Genomic DNA, 19,558 nt, shown 5'->3' on the forward strand with positions numbered 1-19,558 from the left:
AAGATGTCCACAATTTTCTTGTGTGAGGAACAATGTCTCAAATGAATAGTCTTTGCATCTACAAGATATCAGTAAGATGGTACTTCGTGTTGATGTGTTTAGTTTGATCATGGCATCTGGGATTTCTAGCCAACTTAATTATAAAATTGTAACACCGTCCTCCCACATTTACCCAAGCTAACCAGTCGATTAAGGTAAATATGTGACGAGAGGCTACTATGATGTGATTCAACTCCCCATCTATAGTTAAAGAAGTGGAACTGAAAACAAGACCATTATGACCTTTCACACATGCTACAGAACCTTCAAGAGCCAACCAACCCTTCCAGGTGACCAACCCCGGAGACAACTTCACATTTTAATGATCAGGACCTTCAACAACTCCCATGACAATTCATGCATGTGACTGAGGGTTCCCATTCACTCCCATAGCAAGGCATTTCAATGAATGTGGACTTTTTCAAGAAATTCCGTGCTAGTGACCTCAGATTCTCAGCGACTTTTTAGGGCTAGGTCTCAAGCCACTGCCCAGAACTTTATGAAACTTTTAGAAATGATAAATAATAATGGAATCGAGCTATTAATGCAATCACTGGTACAAGTACTTGATATGAACCCTACTAGCCATGACATACATTTTATCAAACATGTCACAAATATGTAGTCTACAAGTCATAACAATATATCTGAGCATAGGGGTCTCATGCTTATCTGAAATTCGTAAAGAAGCATTGTTGCTTTATCAAAATAGTTGAATTATCATCTATTAGGTCATATATTCATTGTACATTCATTTGCTGATCAAAACATGATGAGATCCATACATCAAGTCTATCATAAAACATAGTCATAACCAACATATAATCAACAAAAATAACAAGGATATAACAACCATAAAAATCACATATGAACCTATACATTTGCACATGAAATACCAAAGAGAAGGAGCTATTATTAATGAATGCATAAGTCAACCAGGTTTGGGACCTCCACGAACCACACGACCATGATTGGGCTGAACCAAAATTTTCTTTTAGCCAACCACCCCCATGCCATATTTCAAGCATGAATGTGGGACTCAACAAAACCAATCTAGGTTTTCTCAGGCTTTATCGCAATCCCCACTGGATCACTAGGCCCTAAATAAATATGGACGCCTTCATATCTCTCCACTTACATTGTGAGGAATTTTTCTATCTCCTAGTCTTTAGGATATACCGTATATCCCGCTATTCACTGGGTGTGGAATCCTAGGCCTAATAAAGACTCCACCCTCCAGGTTTTACTCTATATCTCGCCATTGACCAGTCAAGGATTTCGATGCTTGATAGAGGGAATACACCTCTAGGCTTTACCATATATCCCACCATTCACCCGTCAAGGATTCCTAGGCCCACTGAGGTACACAAAATCTTGCTTTATCGCAATCTCACCTTCTTTGGTCCAGGGATTCTTAGGCCTTGTGCTCTTCTTCAGAGACCACCTCACTCAGTTTTGAAACCATCTGACAATCCAACTTAGCTAAATAAAAGAGAACCCATCACACAATGGATATCCATAAATGGCAAGGTGAGGTTGAAAATCACTATCACACCTGGAAAAACCCATGTCAATGATAAAAAGAGAACCAAAAAAACACATGCATGTACCATGCATGCCAAAGCTAGCAAGGAAATAACACATGAAAATCGATACCTTCAAGTAATCTTGTTATAGTCGCTTGATCTTGCTCTTTCTTACTTTATCTTTTCTTTCATTTTCCTTGTTTTTCCTTCCTTTTCTTTCCTTGATTTAATTCTAGAGTGCTCCAAGAATACTAAGTGTCCAAGAGTGTGAGAGAGAGAGAGAGAGAGCTCGAAAACTGAACTACAAAAGGTAACAACTGATCTTTCGAAGCCTTTTTATTAATGAGGCTTCCATTTTCTTCATTTTCCATTATTTTTCTTCATTTCCCCCTTCACATGCAACCTATGACCTTTCACCTTCCTTTTCTCCTAATTTCCATTATTTTAATAAATAAATGCCACTTTGCCTTTCCAAATCCTTTGCCATTGTCTTTTCCAATTTCCTTAGCCATAATAAACAAAATGAACACCCACAATAGGATGTTTTTGCACAATATTCAACTTGGAATATGTGTCCCGTGACATTGGTTATTATTTTTCTTGTCCAAGAGTGAGAGAGAGAGAGAGAATAGAGAGAGAGCTCGAAAACTAAACTAACAAAAGGTAACAACTGATCCTTCGAAGCCTTTTTATTAATGAGGCTTCCATTTTCTTCATTTTCCATTATTTTTCTTCATTTCCCCCTTCACATGCAACCTATGACCTTTCACCTTCCTTTTCTCCTAATTTCCATTATTTTAATAAATAAATTCCACTTTGCCTTTCCAAATCCTTTGCCATTGCCTTTTCCAATTTCCTTAGCCATAATAAACAAAATGGACACCTACAATAGGATGTTTTTGCACATTATTCAACTTGGAATATGTGTCCCGTGATCTTGGTTATTATTTTTCTTTTATTAACTTTATTACATGGATTTTTGACCAGGGTTGTTACAGAACCCTCCCCCTTGGGGGAACATCGTCCTCGGTGTTCAACGACACCTACAACCAACAACACTGTTGAATAAAAAAACATAGTTCCTAAGGAGATTTATAACTTAGCTCGATCCAATATTTATAATGATCATCCTGCTAAGAAGCAAACCAATATGGGAAACATAACAACATGAAAATCATAACGACATGACACCCATATTGCTTATTGGAGCTTTATAACTCATGGAAGTATTTACATCCATATACATATATACATTTACCAAAACTTCACACCAAAACATATGCCAAAAACATTCACTCAACCAGTGAATAGAGAAGAATACATAGCCCAAGTTTGATTTGCCATCTCCCATGTAGTTTCATCGGGCCCAAAGTGCTTCCACTACACTTTAAACTACTCTATTTCTTAGTTCTGGAGCATGAGCATCTTTCTCTGCAAAATATACTGAGGTTTCGGCTGGAATTATCCTTTTGGCTCCCTCTGCAATATAGACCAGTGAGTCACATGATCAACATCTTTAACATACTTCTTAAGCAATGACACATGGAAAACATCATGGAATTTCACTGTCAGAGGCAATGCAAGTCAATGGGCTACGGGTCCAATCCTTTCAAGAATATTGAAAGTTCTAGAAAATCAAGCTATTAGCTTGGCACATGATCTGATCCTCAAGGATTTCTTCTTGGGCTTGATGCACAAGTACACTTGTTCTCCAACTTGAAACTCCTTAAAAAACCTATTCTGATAAACATTATTTATTTTCCTATCCCTTGTTGCCTTTATATTCTTCTTGATTACTTTCATTTCCTATTCCATCTCTACCAACATGTTCGGTCCTATCAACACCATGTTCATTGGATCACTCCAACTAATAGGAGTATTACAACTCTGCCCATACAATACCTCGAACATACTCATTTTTAGTGACTCCCTATACCCATTGTTGTAAGAAAACTCAACCAAAAGATGGTACTCCTTCCATATCCTCAGTTGATGCACCACATACATCCTCAACATGTCCTCCAATATCTAGTTGACCCTCTCTGTCTGTCTATCTGTTTGCGGATGATAAGTTGTGTTGAAGGTAAACGATGTCTCCAAACTTGCAAATATCTCCTTCCAAAACTTGGAAGTGAACTTAGCATCCATGTCTGACACAATATTCTTTGGAACACCATGCAACCTCACTACATCTCTAATAAATACCTATGATACATCACTAGATGAATAATTAGACTTCACTAAAATGAAGTGTGCTACCTTTTTCAAGTTGTCCACCACAATCATGATTGAATCATGCTGTCTTTATGTCTTCGAAGAAAATAAGATGAAATCCATGGAAATGACCTCCTATTTCCACTTTAGAAATAGAATCAGCTGAAACAACCCGCATGGCTTCTTACACTCTCTGCCACTTCCTTCTTCAGATTCGACCAATGATAAAACTTCTTTACTACTATCAATGTCTTCTAGTATCCTAGGTGACCTTAATACGTTTTTGCATGAAATTCTTGTAAGATAGTCTTCTTGAGCTCATTACCATTCGACACATAGATCTTGTCCCTAAATCTGACCAAACCATTTGCTGTAAGATGATAAACCACATCCTGATCACATGTACCCTGTTGTAACTTGTGCATAAGCTCTAGTTACCTTTCATCCCATTGTATTGCTTGTAACATCTGATCTTGTAAGTTTATCTGATAAGAACTCATAGCTGCTATGTGATTCACTTGTACCCTCCTACTAAGAGCATCTGCAACCCTGTTCTCATTATCCTTGATGTAGCTGATCTCAAAGACAAACTCACTAATCATGGTCAACAATCTAGCTTTCCTAGCATTCAGATTCAGTTGGTCAAAAAAAGTATCTCAATCCATTGTGATCGCTCATTAATATAAGCCTCCTACCAAGAGGATAGTGTCTCCAAATCTTCAATGCAAGGATGATTGTTGCCAATTCAAGATCATGTGTAACATAATTCTACTCATGCTCATTCAATTTCCTTGATTCATAACATAACACCTATCCCTCCTTCATTGAGACTCCACCAAGTTTTTTCTTGCAAGCATCTGTACACACTACAAAATCTTTATTTGGGTCTGCAATCTTTTGAACTAGAGCATTTGTCAACAATTACTTCAATTTCTCAAAACTCGTTGCACATTCCTCTATCGATTCAAATTTCTTATCTATCCTTTGCAGTGACATAATAGGATATGAAATGTGTAGGTTTTAACCCCGTACAGAAATTCCCTGCATACGAATTCTAAAACACAGAAAATAAACAATGCGAGAGCATAACACATAAAACACATATACACATAGGTTTTCCCCTGGATTCCAAAACTGGGACTATGAGCTTATTTTTCATTATATTCCTTTCAATGTTACAATACATATTTATACATGCCGAAGCATTCAAAACCATGGACCAAAAACAATCGCGTCCAAAACTATGTGCGAAAATTATGCACAAAACCATAGGTGGGTTCGCGCAATCTAACATAGGGGTCAAAAACCAAAATTTTCCAGGGCGCTGCCCTAGAACCCATAGAGTGGGGTTATGGCTACCCCTCAAACCCCCTATGACCTCCCCCCCTTTAACCCCCGGTTAACTAAATGGGCTAGTTGTGGAAAGAATATAACACAACCCAACATTTTCCCACTTGTTGTTTTCTTTCCACAGGGGGCCACAAGAGAGCTTAGTCATTTATCCAGCCCTGCAATGCCCATTGTTTTTCTACACCAAGAGAACTTTTTAGAGCTCACAGATTTTGACAATGCATCTTCAGTATTCTTCAAAGTGTCCACCTTTACCAGCAACACCATTTTGTCTTCTATCATATCCCTCACAAAGTGATACTGAATATCAATGTGCTTTGTTTTTGAATGATATGCAGGGTTTTTTGCCAAGAAAATTGCACTTTGGCTATCACAGTCTATCCTTGTAGCTTCCTGTACTAACCCCATACTTGGACACAATCTCTACAACCAAAATGCTTCTTTGCTTGCATGAGTGGCTACCATGTATTCTGCCTCTGTAGTTGATAGTGCCACTACAAATTGTTTCTTACTCATCCAACTCACTGCACCTCCAAATACGTTAAACACATACCCACTTGTAGATTTTCTCTGATCCATATCTCCAGTCCAGTCTGCATTAACAAAGCCACGAATATTCAACACTCTGTCCAATCCTGGTCTTCCTTGGTAGCACAAACCATAATCATTAGTGCCACGCAAATACCTGAAAACCCGCTTCACTGCTATCCAATGCTCCTACCCTGGTTTTGACATAAACCTGTTCAATACTCCCACTGCATGTGCAATGTCTGGTCTAGTACAGACCATTGCATACATCAGGCTACCGACTGCACTTGCATATGGAACACAGGACATGTCTTCTTCCTCTTTTTGTGTCTTGGGACACTATTCAGTAGATAACCTCACACCTACAGGAATAGGAACCTTCACCAGTTTATTGTCCTGCATATTAAATCTCTACAATATTGTCTCGACATACTTCATCTGGTTTAACTAGAGCTTTCTCTTTGTTCGATCTCTTTTAATTTCCATGCCCAAAATATAGTTTTCAGCACCAAGATCTTTCATGTCGAATTTGGAGGACAAATGGGTCTTCAAATACTGGATAATTTTTTTGTCATTTCCAACCAACAACATATCATCCACATACAAGACCAGATAAATAAGACGGTCACCAATTAATTTAAAATACACACAGTGATCTGTTTTGCTTCTGGTGAAGCCAAGTCCTCGTATAAATGTATCAAATTTCTGATACCACATCCTTGGTGACTATTTTAACCCATACAGAGACTCATTTAACTTGCATACTAATTCTTTCTTACCCTTCATCGCAAAGCCTTTAGGTTTCTTCATGTAGATCTCCTCTTCCAAATCCCCGTGAAGAAATGTTGTCTTCACATCCATCTATTCTACCTCAAAATCAAAAGCAGCAACAACAGATAAAAATAATCTAATAGAAGTTACTTTGGCAAAAAGAGAAAAAATATCACCAAAATCAATTCCTGGCACTTGGGAATAACTTTTTGCTACTAAATGAGCTTTGTATTCCTCCACTTTTCCTTTTGTATTTGTATTCTTTTTTAACACCCATCAATGGGTTTCCTTACAGTTGGCAACTCCACCAGAGCCTATGCCTTATTTTTGTGCAAAGATGCCATTTCATCAACCGTGGTCTCTTTCCAAAGTTTTCCATCCTCTGAATCCACTGCTTCTTTCACAGTTCTGGGATCATCATCAGTAACAGACAAAGAAAAATTTGAACAGAAAGCAGATGGATTATATTTTTCTGGCTGCTTTCTTTCTCGAACTGATCTTCTCACACCTGGAGTTTGTGGCTCTTCATCTTCTGATTCCTCTTCTGCTGTAGAGTCTGATTCTTCCTCCTTTAGCTCAAACTCTATCTTCTTAGGTTCCTTTGGTTGGAATTCACGTTTAATAACATCTTTCACTTCTCTGAACACCACATCTTGACTGTACACAACCTTCCTTGTTACTAGGTTCCAAAGCTTATAACCCTTTAAACCATCCTTATACCCAATAAAGATGCATTTTTCAGATTTACTATCCAAGTTGGTTCGTTTCTCCTTTGGAACATGTACATATGCATCACATCCAAATACCCTCAGATGTGAAAGAGAGGGTTTCTTACCAGTACATACTTGTTGTGGAGTCTTATCCTCCAATGCTGATAAAGGTGATCTGTTGATTAGGTAACATATTGTCTCCACCACCTCTGCCTAGAATTCCTGTTCTAACCCGACACCACTGAGCAAGCTTCTTTCCCTTTCCATCAACATCTTGTTCATTTTTTCTGCAATTCCATTTCACTGAGGTGTATATGGAGTAGTTTTTTGCCATGCTATACCACACTTCTTATAGAATTCTTCAAATTCCTCACTGCAAAACTCTCCACCGTTATTTGTTTTCAGCACCTTTATCTTCTTCTTTGTTTGGTTTTCCACGAGAGCCTTGAATTCATTAAACCTATTAAAGACTTCAGAGTTTTTTTTAAGGAAATATATCCATATATTCCTTGATAAGTCATCTATAAATGATACATAGTACACAGACTTACCTAGTGATGGAACCTTCACAGGTTCAAACATATCACGGTGCACAAGCTTTAATATCTGTTTCGCCATGTTACTACCAGAGGGGAAACTCACCCGATTCCGCTTTCCATATACACAATTTTCACAGAAATCAAAATCTAGAGAGCTATTACTCATATCTTCTACCATATCTTTACCATGAAGTATTCGAAGGCCCTTCTTTCCAATATGTGCAAGCCTTTGATGCCACAGCATGGTCTTCTTTCCAGAGACCACTAGATTTTCTGCTCCACTTTTAAGAACCACAGAACTATTGCACCCATCAATAACAGTGCTACCTTGCAGCTTGTACAGAGTTCCAATCCGAACTCCCCGCATCAATACCAATGCTCCTCGAACCATTTTACAGGTATCTTTTCTGAAGATTGTTTTTACACCTGCATCATCCAACTTGCTTACAGAAATCGGATTTTTGGCTAATGTAGGAATATGCAGAACACCCGTATGTGTTCTAACCCTTCCACCTTGCAACTTCAACTTTACTTTTCCACGACCAACAATTCTAGGCTTCCTATCATCCCCTACGAAGACATCACCACCATCATATTTCTCATACTCGTAGAACCACTTTCTATGGGGAGTGAAGTGAAAGGATGCACCTGAGTCAATCAACCATGCCTCATGATTTATATGTGTACTTGAAGAAGCCAAGTACACATCCCCACCTTCATCTGAGGTAGTTTTCGCCTCTGCAGAAGGAGCATCATCAAATCCATTTCCTTTATTAGGAGATTTAGATTTACAGTCCTTTTTATAGTGCTCTTCCTTTCTGCATTTCCAGCACACCACCTTTATAGGTTTTCCTGGAAATTTAGATCTCCCACTTGATGACTTATTTTTTTTTCTTTTTGGGACCATTCTCGTACAGACAAGGCATCACCACTCTGGCTCTCCATATTTTTTCGTCTCATATCCTATGTCAGCAAGGATGAGACTATTTCATCAAACTGCAAGGTAGTTGCATTTCTACCTATTGTAATAACTAGACTATCCCACGAATTTGGTAGAGAACACAACAAACTAATGCACTTATCTTTATCTGAAATTTTAATATCAACAGATGCTAACTGACTTACCACAGTGTTAAATGCGTTCAGATGCTCTGTCACCGAGTCTCCATTTTTCATCCTCAGGTTATACAGCTTTTTATGTAGGAACAGTTTATTCACCAGAGGCTTAGATTGGTACAAAGTCCTTAACTTGTCCCACAAAGCTTTCATAGTAGCTTCTTCTCATACATTCAGCAATACTGAATCTGAGACACACAATCGTATTGTGCTCTTTTCCTTCCGATCCAACTTCTTCCATTCTTCATCGGACACTCCTGTTGGTTTAGTACCTGGATCTACTACGATCCACTGATCTTTATCCACCAACAGATCCTCCACCTTGAGTTTCCACAACTCAAAACTCTGACCATTAAATTTCTCGATCTCTATATTCTTACTACTCGTCATCTTCTTTCACCACCAGAATCGATCTCACAGATCTCCCACTGAATAGGGTCTACCGCAGGCCCGAGCGAAACCCCTTAGCAACAACGGGGTCTCCTTGAAGCCAAAACAACTTTGATATCAAATGTAGGTTTTAACTCGGTACAGAAATTACCTGCATACGAATTCTAAAACACATAAAATAAAAAATGCGAGAGCATAACACATAAAACACATATACACGAAAATTTTCCCCTGGATCCCAAAACCGGGACTATCAGCTTGATTTTTCATTATATTCTTTTTAATGTTACAATACAAGTTATACATGCCGAAGCGTCCAAAACCATGGATAAAAAACAATCGCATCTAAAACTATGTGCGAAAATCATGCATAAAACCATAGGTGGGTCCGCCTAACTTAACATAAAGTCCAAAACCAAAATTTTCCGGGGCGCTGCCCTGGACCGCATAGAGTGGGGTTATGGGTACCCCTCAAACCTCCTGTGACCACCCCCCCTCTAACCCCTCGTTAACTACGTGGCCAAAACTATGTGTGAAAATCATGTACAAAACCATAGGCGGGTCTGCCCAACTTAACATAGGGTCCAAAACCAACATTTTTTGGGGCACTGCCCTGGCCCGCATAGAGTGGGGTTACGGGTACTCCTCAAACCCCCTGTGACCTCCCCCCCTCTAGCCCCCGGTTAACTACGTGGGCTAGTCGTGGAAAGAATATAACACAACCCAACAAAATGTGAGAGAAGTCCCTGATGAACCTCTTATAATAAAATTCTAGCGCCAGAAATGATTTTACTTCATCCACATTCCTAAGAGCTCTCCATTCCATGATAGCTCTTATCTTTTCTAGATCCACCATTATGCTTTCCTTGGAGACAACATGTCCCAAGTAATGTACCTTTGTCTGAAAGAAATTTCATTCATTGAGCTTAGCATACAACTGATTCTCTCTCAACAATCTCAATACTGATGCTAACTACCTGACATGTTCTTCCTAATTCTTAGAATATATCAAGATGTTATCAATGAACACAATGAAAAAATTGTCTAGATAAGGACACAATACACTATTAATCAAGAACATGAAAGTAGTTGGAGAATTAATCAAACCAAATGGAACTACAACAAAATCATAATGCCCATACCTGATCCTGAAAGAAGTCTTGTAGATGTCTTCTTCTCTTATGTGTGCTTGATGGTATCCTAATCTCAGATCAATATTTGAGAATACTGTTGCTCCCTTCAACTAGTCAAATTAGTTATCAATCCTAGGCAACGAGTACATGTTCTTGATGGTTGCCTTGTTCAACTTTCTGTAATCAATGATAGCCTGAGAGTACCATCATTCTTCTTTACAAACAACACTAATAGACCCTAAGGTGATACACTTGGCCTAATGTATCCCTTTCCAAGCATTTCCTTCAATTGCAACGTCAACTTTACTAACTATGGTGTGCTAATCCTCTATCGTGCCTTTGATGTTGGTGCTTCCCCTAGTACCAACTCAATAGAAAATTCCACTTCTTTGTGAGGCGGCGACCATGAAATCTCTGCCGGAAACACATCCTGAAACTACCGCAAGATTGGGTACATCTTCATAATTTTCGCATCCTCAACATCCTTTCCTTTATCACTAGAAATATGCATTGCAAATAACACACACCCTTTTCTCTGATTGCGCTTCGCCTATAGAAAATTTCTACAAATCTAGCTCTCATACCATGTAGAAAATCTGATGGTAGGTTAACTTAATAATGCAATATAAATCAAAGCAGAATACTATAACCTAATTAAACTATCAATTTACGGAAGCTCAAAGATCGAGCTAAACAATATAACCTGAAGAAAAAGAATCAATGGCACAATACACATGAAAATACTTTGGGTAAAGCCTCAGCTAAAAACCCCACACTATTGTATTATCATACATGGTGGAAATACATAGGAATTATACAAAGCCTCAGCTCTCACAGCTAGCCAACGGTCAGTACGATTCTCACAGATGCTCACAGGCAATTTTGGCTTCTCTTCAGCCTTCCTCTCTGCCCCCCAAGCTCTTGTTTCCTTGTGATTTTTCTCTAGGATGATTCTCTTGTTACCAAGTGGATGATCTCCTTCCAAAACTATGCAATCCTCAAGGATTAAATCCTTGACTGCATACATAAGTTTTCTCTTTGAGAAAACACATGAAACTGATAGTACACCATCCTTGAATTTAATCTCAACTAGGTTTTTCTAAGAATAGACATGCATGAGTTTCTGATGAGGGAACCTTCAGTTAACTGGAGTAGCACTAGTTGAGTGCATGCATGCATCAACTAACTGTTAACTCTCTATTAGTTACTCAAACAGTTTAGAACTAATTTAACTAGACTTAACTCAGTAAACTGAGTTAACTAATTACAACTCAAATATAATTCAATCTTATCTCCTTAATTTAAGGGATAACTCTTGCATGTTTTCAGAAAGACTTCTAACTTGAATTTCTCCAACTAATTAATTTAAAATAAATTAATTAATTATTTCCAAGCAACTGTTAAGACTAAATTCAATTTTAATTCACAATTTAATTCAAGGACCAATTAAATTGGAATATTCTTGTTGTCATATTTCAACACTCCCTCTCAAAAGGAAAGGGATTATCTGCCACCCCGATCCTGTCTCTATGGAACTCGAATTTACACTTTGACAATGCTTTTGTCAAAATGTTAGCATCTTGCTCCTCTATCGAAATACACTGCAGCAATATGATCCTCTTGACCTGTAAAAAGCCACGGGCAATAAATCTTGCCTTATGCTTCTCCACTCTACCATCAGCAACTTACTTTACATTGTAAAGCCAACGGGAACTCACAACTGACTTCTTCTCCAGTCTCGGAACCACGTCCCAAACACTGTTATGAACTATGGAGTCATACTCCTCCACCATAGCATCAACCGAAATCGGCTGCTGCACTACTTTCTCGAAGTAAGATGGCTCGGTCTCAACACATTTCCTAACAAGGGCCATGTATCCAGTGTACTTCTTAGGTGACCTCCTCTATCTGCGATGAGAAGATGGTGCTTCCACATTCTCTCGTGCATCCTCCAACAATATGTCAGCTTCTCTTGTGCGCTTCTGTCCATCTCTGGAAGACTCTGCTTGAGTGGATGTCTCCATTCCTGGAACCTCTGAATGCGGCTACTCCGCATTAGTCTGAGGCTCCTCCTCTTTAAGAACCGACAGTTCCTCCACACCTTGTAGTTGGAGCTCCCTCTCAAGAGAAACTCACATGGCCTTCTGCTCATCAAACTTGAGATATTTGCGAACCACTATCCTCCGACCGGTAGGCAAGTACACCTGATAGTTGTGAGGTGTATCAGTGTACCCCACAAATATCCCTAACTCTGTTGTCAGCTCAAGCTTCTCCCGTGCATCCTTTGTCACATGTAATTATGTCGATGATCCAAAGATCTTAAAGTGACCCACATATGGTCTTTTACCGGAGAAATCTTCCTTTGGTGTCTTCATCCCAAGTATGCGATGTGGGTTTCTATTATGCAAATAGATCGCTGTGTTGCATGCCTCAGCCTACAAGTGAAGTGGTAGGCTTTGGTCATGCATCATTGCTCGTGCTGCCCCTACAATAGTTATGTTCTTCCTCTTGGCCACCCCATTTTATTGTGGGTTATGAGGTGCTGTTAACTCTCCTTCAATTCCTTTCGCTGCACAGAAGTCATGAAACTCTTGAGAGACATATTCTCCACCATTGTCGCTTCTCAAGGCCTTGATATTCTTCCCTGAATCTTTCTCAACCAAAGCTTTGAACTCACAAAACTTTGTGAAGGTTTGGTGCTTCTTCTACATGAAATGAATCTAGCGTTTACGAGAATAGTCATTAATGAAATTCACATAATACCTTTGCTTCATTGTGGATGCCGTCGAGAATGGTCCACACACATTAGTATGAACTCACTCTAAGTTAGCCTCTGCTCGATTGTCTCGATCATGAAAGGAAGACTTGGTGTACTTTCCCAAGATACTACCTTTGCATGTGTCAACTTGCTCAAGTTTACCTTTGGGAAGTCCTGTTGATATCTTCTGCATTATATTCAAAGCCCCATGATGCAAATGGCCCAACCGCCTGTGCCACAACTCGCTAATGTCTTGGCTTTGCACCAATTCTGCTTTCGTACTCAATGGTACACAATCATCTACCTCTAGTTTATAGAGATTCTTTACCCAAATCCCTATTCTCTTGATCTGACATGTGGCTGTGTCTTAGGAACGTCTTTCCTTTACTGAAGACAACATCGTAGTCTTTTTCCTCCAACATCGCGACTGATACCAAGTTCTTCTTCAGTCCAGGAACATACTTCACATCTGTCAAGGTGATAGGAGCTCTATGCTCCCTCTGAAAAGTAATCGTGACTACTACTGAAACACTATACCTTTTGTCATCGCCCATATCTATGCGCATCTTGAGGTCTTTCTCCTCCAAGGCACTGAATAAATTTTTATCATCGGTCATGTGGAAAGAGGCTCCACGGTCAAGATACCAGACACAACCCATCATTAATGACACCATGCATACGATGAGGGTAAAGTCCATTTCGAATTGAGAGGATAATGCCTCACCTTCCGATCCTTCCGAGGATCCTTTGATCTGGATTTAAACAGGAACGCAACAAAATACAGAGATAACCATATACAAAAAGGTGCAGCGGAAATAATGCTTCATTTCATTAATGTAATATACTGAAATATGCTTACAAACAGAAATGGAAATAAACCCGCTAGGGCGATGGTAGCTTATCTCTGAGAAGAGATGTGGCGGCTACATGTCTCTGAATTGCGTTACAATGAGGCTCGAAGGCCTATTTATTGTTGAGAAATAATGGAAAACCCTAAACATCCAAAAACCTAACCCTAGAAGATGAAACGCCAAACTGTGGGCCTCGTTTGGGTAAATTGGTGCATCAACTTCCCAGGGTCGTAACATTGGCATACGATCTCCATTTGACACGCACAGTGTCTCGTTAGAAAGATCTGTCCAAGAAATACAACTTTGGGAAGAGAAACATCAGTCCATGGACCCATGTTGCTCCCAGTTTTCCGAAAAAATGTCGTTTAGGGCCTCAAAACGGCTTCGGAAGTTCACGACCCGAAAAACTGCTAAAAATAGTAAACTGTGCTACAATTAAGGAAACTGAAAAGCTGAAAGAAACATTGGTGCGGGTCCAAGTGGACTTGGTAGGTGGCCACCAATATCCACCTGGATCATTCTTGCCCCCTTGGGAGCAATGGTCCCCATTGCATTGAGTTCCTCCATTAGATGAGGAAACCTCGGCTGAACTTGGTCCTTGGTGAACCACTTGCCTTGGTGGAGTTGGCCTGCTTTGAAAAGTAGATACAATTGGATATTCTGCTGGTGAGTGTGGTTGATCTGTGTGTCCATGATCCGATCAGTTGAAGCTTGTTCCATGCAATCTAGAATTAACTATGTGGGTGTGAGCTGTTCTGCAATGTCGGATGTCTCTAGTAATGGTGGAAAGTATGGCCGAAGGTAGTCCACATTGAACAATGGGTGCAGGACAAGGAATGGGGGAATGTTGAGCTCAAATGTATTCTCCCACAACCTTGGTAATGGTGTAAGGACCATATCAAAGTGGTCTGAGTTTCTGATAAGCTTCAGTAAGGCGTTATTTTCGCAAATGCAACCAGGCTTTGTCGCCCACCTGAAACTTGTGTGGCACCCGATGCTGATCATGTCACTGCTTTTACTTGTCATTTGATTTCTCCAGAATGTCATGGACCTGCTGGAAAATATGTTGGATGTGCTCAATGAAGCTGTTTGCCTTATCTGTTTCAGACTGGACATAAGCCTAATCTGCGTGAGTAGCTGCAATTGGCATGGCCACATCAATGGGACATAGTCACTGGAACCCCAAGCCCACCTGAAAAGGGCTATGGCCAGTCAAGCTGTGGAGAGCTTGGTTGTCACTGTGTTGAACATAGAGGAGGCTCTCTTCCCATGTGCGTGGATGCTTTGAGTTGTACATGCGCAAAATGTGTATGATCATCCTGTTGACAACCTCTGTCTAGCCATCAGTTTGAGAATAGAAGGCTTTAGTGAGTTTGGTGTCGAGCATTGACCAGAGACTGGACCAAAATGTACTGAGGAACCTGCTGTCCTAATCTGAGATGATAGACTGTGGGATCCCAAAGTGTACCCACACTTGTTCAAAGAAGAGTTTAGCAGTGGCTTTTACTGTGATATTCTTCTTGTGGGCGGCCATAATGGCCATCTTGGAGAACCTGTCAACGACCACAAAAACACAGTCATTTCCATGCTTAGTGGAAGGAAGACCTGACATGTAATCCATGGAGATGGATTACCAAGGTCGACTAGGGGTAGGAAACAGGGTATAGAGGCCTTGCTTCTTGATGGTCGGTTTGGCAATGGCACAGGCAGTGCATGATCTGATGTACTTCCCGACATTGTGTCGAAGATTTGGCCAATAGAAATACTTTTGCAGTATTGCCACCAATTTCTCGACCTTGAAATGTCTAGCAGCCCGACTATAGTGTGCTTCCCAAATCATCTTGGCACGCTCGCTTGAAGGAACACAAAGGTGACCTAGGTGGCATAACAGGGCATCCTAAAGGGGAAAATTTGGAACATGCTGACCCTCCAAGAGTGTTTGGTATGTGTGGTCGAATTCTGGGTTGCTTTTGTAGAGAAGTGGCCAGTCAGAAGTCTCGTGCCCACAAGAGTTGAGCATAGTGGTTAACGCCATGATCGATGGTCGACTGAGGCAATTTGCAACATTATTGGTGCTAACCTTCTTATATTTGATATTCAAATGGAACTGTTGCAGGTATGTGGTCCACTTCTGATGGCAATCATTCTACAATTTCCCTTGGGTCTGTATGAACTACACGGGTCGGTGGTCTGTGTGGATGACCATTTTCTTCCCAAAAATGTAATGCTCCCATTGTCGGCAGGCCTACACAATGGAATACATCTCTTTGTCATAAGTGGGATACTTCTAAACCGTGTTTGAAAGTGTCTCACTATGATATGCCACTAGATGCCCGTGTTGAGTAAGGACTGCCCCAATAGCATAGTCAGAGGCATCTGTCTCGACCTCAAATGGTTGTTGCAAGTCTAGTAATGCGAGCACGGGTGCCATGCAAAGACTATCTTTCAACTTTGTGAATGCCCTCTGTTGAGATTCAGACCAAAATAATTTTGCTTACGCTCCTCGTTTGGTGATTTGACTCAAAGGCCAAGTGATATGAGAAAACCCCAACACGAACCTGCGGTAGAAGTTGGCAAGAACTAGAAAGCTGAGGAGCTCTGTCAGAGTGGTTGGAGATGGACAATCTCGAATGACTTGGATCTTGTATGGATCCACATGCACCCCCTGTTCATCAATAATGTATCCCAAATACTGAACCTGAGTCATGCCAAAAGTGCATTTCTCCAAATTGGCACATAACTTGTGTTGCCGCAGTGTTTGGAGAACCTGTCGGATGTGGTGGAAGTGCTCTTCCCAACTTTCGCTGAAGATCAGGATGTCATCCAAGTATACCACTACAAATGAGTTGGTGAATGGCTACAAGATGTCATCCATTAGCCTCATGAAGGTCGCTGGAGCATTCATCAATCGGAAAGGCATCACCAACCATTCGAATAGGCCCTCATTTGCTTTGAAGGCAGTCTTCCACACATCGGAGGGTTCGATTGGTACTTGGTGATATCCTGACTTCAAAACGATCTTGCTGAAATATTTTTCCCCTTAAGTTGGTCCAATAGGTCATCAATCCGTGGGATCGGGTACCTATTATGGACAGTGATCTTGTTCAGCGCCCAATAGTCAATTGAGTCTCCAAGTCCCATCCTTTTTCTGTACCAACACGATCGGGCACCCAGAGGGCGATGAACTTGGATGAATGTGACCTTTCTGCAGCAGCTCTTGAATCTACCTCTTGATTTCATCATTCTCCAGAATGGAGCGCAGATAGATTGGTCCATTGGGCAGCGACGCACCTGGGGTTAGATCGATGGAGTTCTTGACCCGACAGTGCAGATGAACCCCTGCGGGGAAGGTGAAGATGTCCTCACACTCCACGACATTGTCCATTTGTAGTTGTTGTGCGGAGGGGCCCTGTCTGGAGGTTGTGGCCACCGTATTCTTCTTTCCTTGAGGGCGTATCATTAGTAAAACAAATTTCTCAGTTTTGGAAACGAGCTTACTACATTGTTTTGCAGTAATCAAAGAGATGGCGGTAGGCGGTGCTACCTCCGGTATCCTGTACAACTTAGTTCCCAAAGTAACAATAACAACACGGGGCTTTGATTCATACACAGCATGTTGCTTCCACAAGTATGGTTGTCCTAGTAATACATCACAAACTTCAAGGGGAGTAATGTCACATAATACCTCATTCGTGAAGGGCTTGATGTTGTATGGAAGGCAACACTGCTGGCTCACGCAAAGATCCCATCCTTGGTGAAGCCACTCGATGGTGTATGGTTGTGGATGTGCTGTGGTCGGTAAGCCTAGCCACTTCACGACCTCTGTCGAAATGAGGTTCTTTTGGCTCCCATTGTCGACAATGAACTGTAGTGGGGAGCCTTTTACCGACATCTAGGAGTGGAACAGATGCTCCTCTTCCTCTGGATCTTCGGGTTCCTCCTTCTGGATCTTCGTGGTGGCAACGGTGGCGTTGGGATCCGCATCAATAATCTGCTTCCCTTTGTCATTCCCCTTGTCCGGTTTTGACTCAGAGTCTGAACCTGCATCCAATTCTGAAACCTTTAGCTTAGCCACCAGTGACTGCTTGGCTCGACACTCACTTGTGTTGTGAGTGGAGCTCTTATGGAATTCACACCACTTTCCTGTGTCCTTTTTCGGCTTCGCGGCATTGTTCTTTGCTTGCAGCTTTGGCAGGTTGTCTTGGGCCGCCCCGCCTTGGCTTTGTCCTCTGTTCTGTGGTTTAGGGGTACCTTTCCCTTGCTTCGGATTCGCAGATCCAAAGTTTTGCTTTTTCTATTTAAACTTTTGCTCGATCCTGACGGCATATCGGTATGCAGTGCCGAGCGAGGAGATGTTCAGGAATTCTATTTCTTCCTGGATGTACTTGTGTAGGCAGCCGTGGTATTTGAGTACCAAATGCTACTTCGAATCCTTGATACTCAACTTTGTGCGAAGGGTATGGAAAATATTGGTGAACTCTGGCACGTCTTGGTCCCTTCCCTGCCGCAGCGTGGTCCACTTTATGTATTGATCCTCATAGCTTCCGACAGGGTAGTACTACTCTTTGATGGCATCCCAGAAATAATTCCAAGCGGGTGCAGTCGAAAATAGTGACACTGTACTTTCATCCTTATGCTCACAGTAGGTTTCCCACCAGTCCTTGATGTGGGGGGCTGCTTTGAGTAGAGCGAAAATAATCTTTTCCCGATTGGAAAAATCATGAACAGAAAAATAACCCTCTAGTAGATTTAACCATTTATCGACAGCATCTGCGTCTATCTGACCCTTGAATATGGGGATTTCAAAATTAACTTATACCTTAAACGGTGTGGCATTTCCAGAGTAGCTGTTGAAAGTCAATGCGTCAGCCCTGGGTAGCCAGTGAAGGATTTGGGCAAAGTTGTCCATCATCGTGTTCCTTTGTCGCTTGAGGGCTTCTTCAAGCAAGATTTTGATAGGATATCCTACCCCCTCGTCTTTATTTTCATCCGCCATGGGAGGCCGTCGGGATTTGCGACGCTGGTCTTGCAAAGGTTCGACTAGTTCAAGCCCTAACTCCTTATATCCCGACCTCGTTGGAGACATGCAAAGAAAAACAGAGAAAAAAACCAGACTGCTCTGATACCACTTATCTGCATTTAAACAGGAACGCAACAAAATACAGAGTATACACAATGATGCAGTGGAAATAATGCTTCATTTCATTAATGTAAAACACTGAAATATTCTTACAAACAGAAATGGAAATAAACCCGCTAGGGCGATGGTAGCGTATCTCTGAGAAGAGATGTGGTGGCTACATGCCTTTGAATTATGTTACAATGAGGCTCGAAGGCCTATTTATTGTTGAGAAATAATGGAAAACCCTAAACATCCAAAAACCTAACTCTAGAAGATGAAACGCCAAATTGTGGGCCCCGTTTGGGTAAATTGGTGCATTAACTTCCTGGGGTCGTAACTTTGGCATACGATCTTCGTTTGACACGCATAGTATCTCGTTAGAAAGATCTGTTCGAGAGCTACAACTTTGGGAAAAGCAACATCAATCCATGGACCCATGTTGCTCCCAATTTTCCCAAAAAACATCGTTTAGGGCCTCAAAATGGCTTTGGAAGTTTAGGACCCGAAAAAC

The sequence above is a fragment of the Pinus tabuliformis genome, chromosome 1_2 (genome assembly GCF_031772625.1).
Source record: "Pinus tabuliformis cultivar Carrire ecotype Pingquan chromosome 1_2, CPIR1, whole genome shotgun sequence".
Classification (NCBI taxonomy): domain Eukaryota; kingdom Viridiplantae; phylum Streptophyta; class Pinopsida; order Pinales; family Pinaceae; genus Pinus; species Pinus tabuliformis.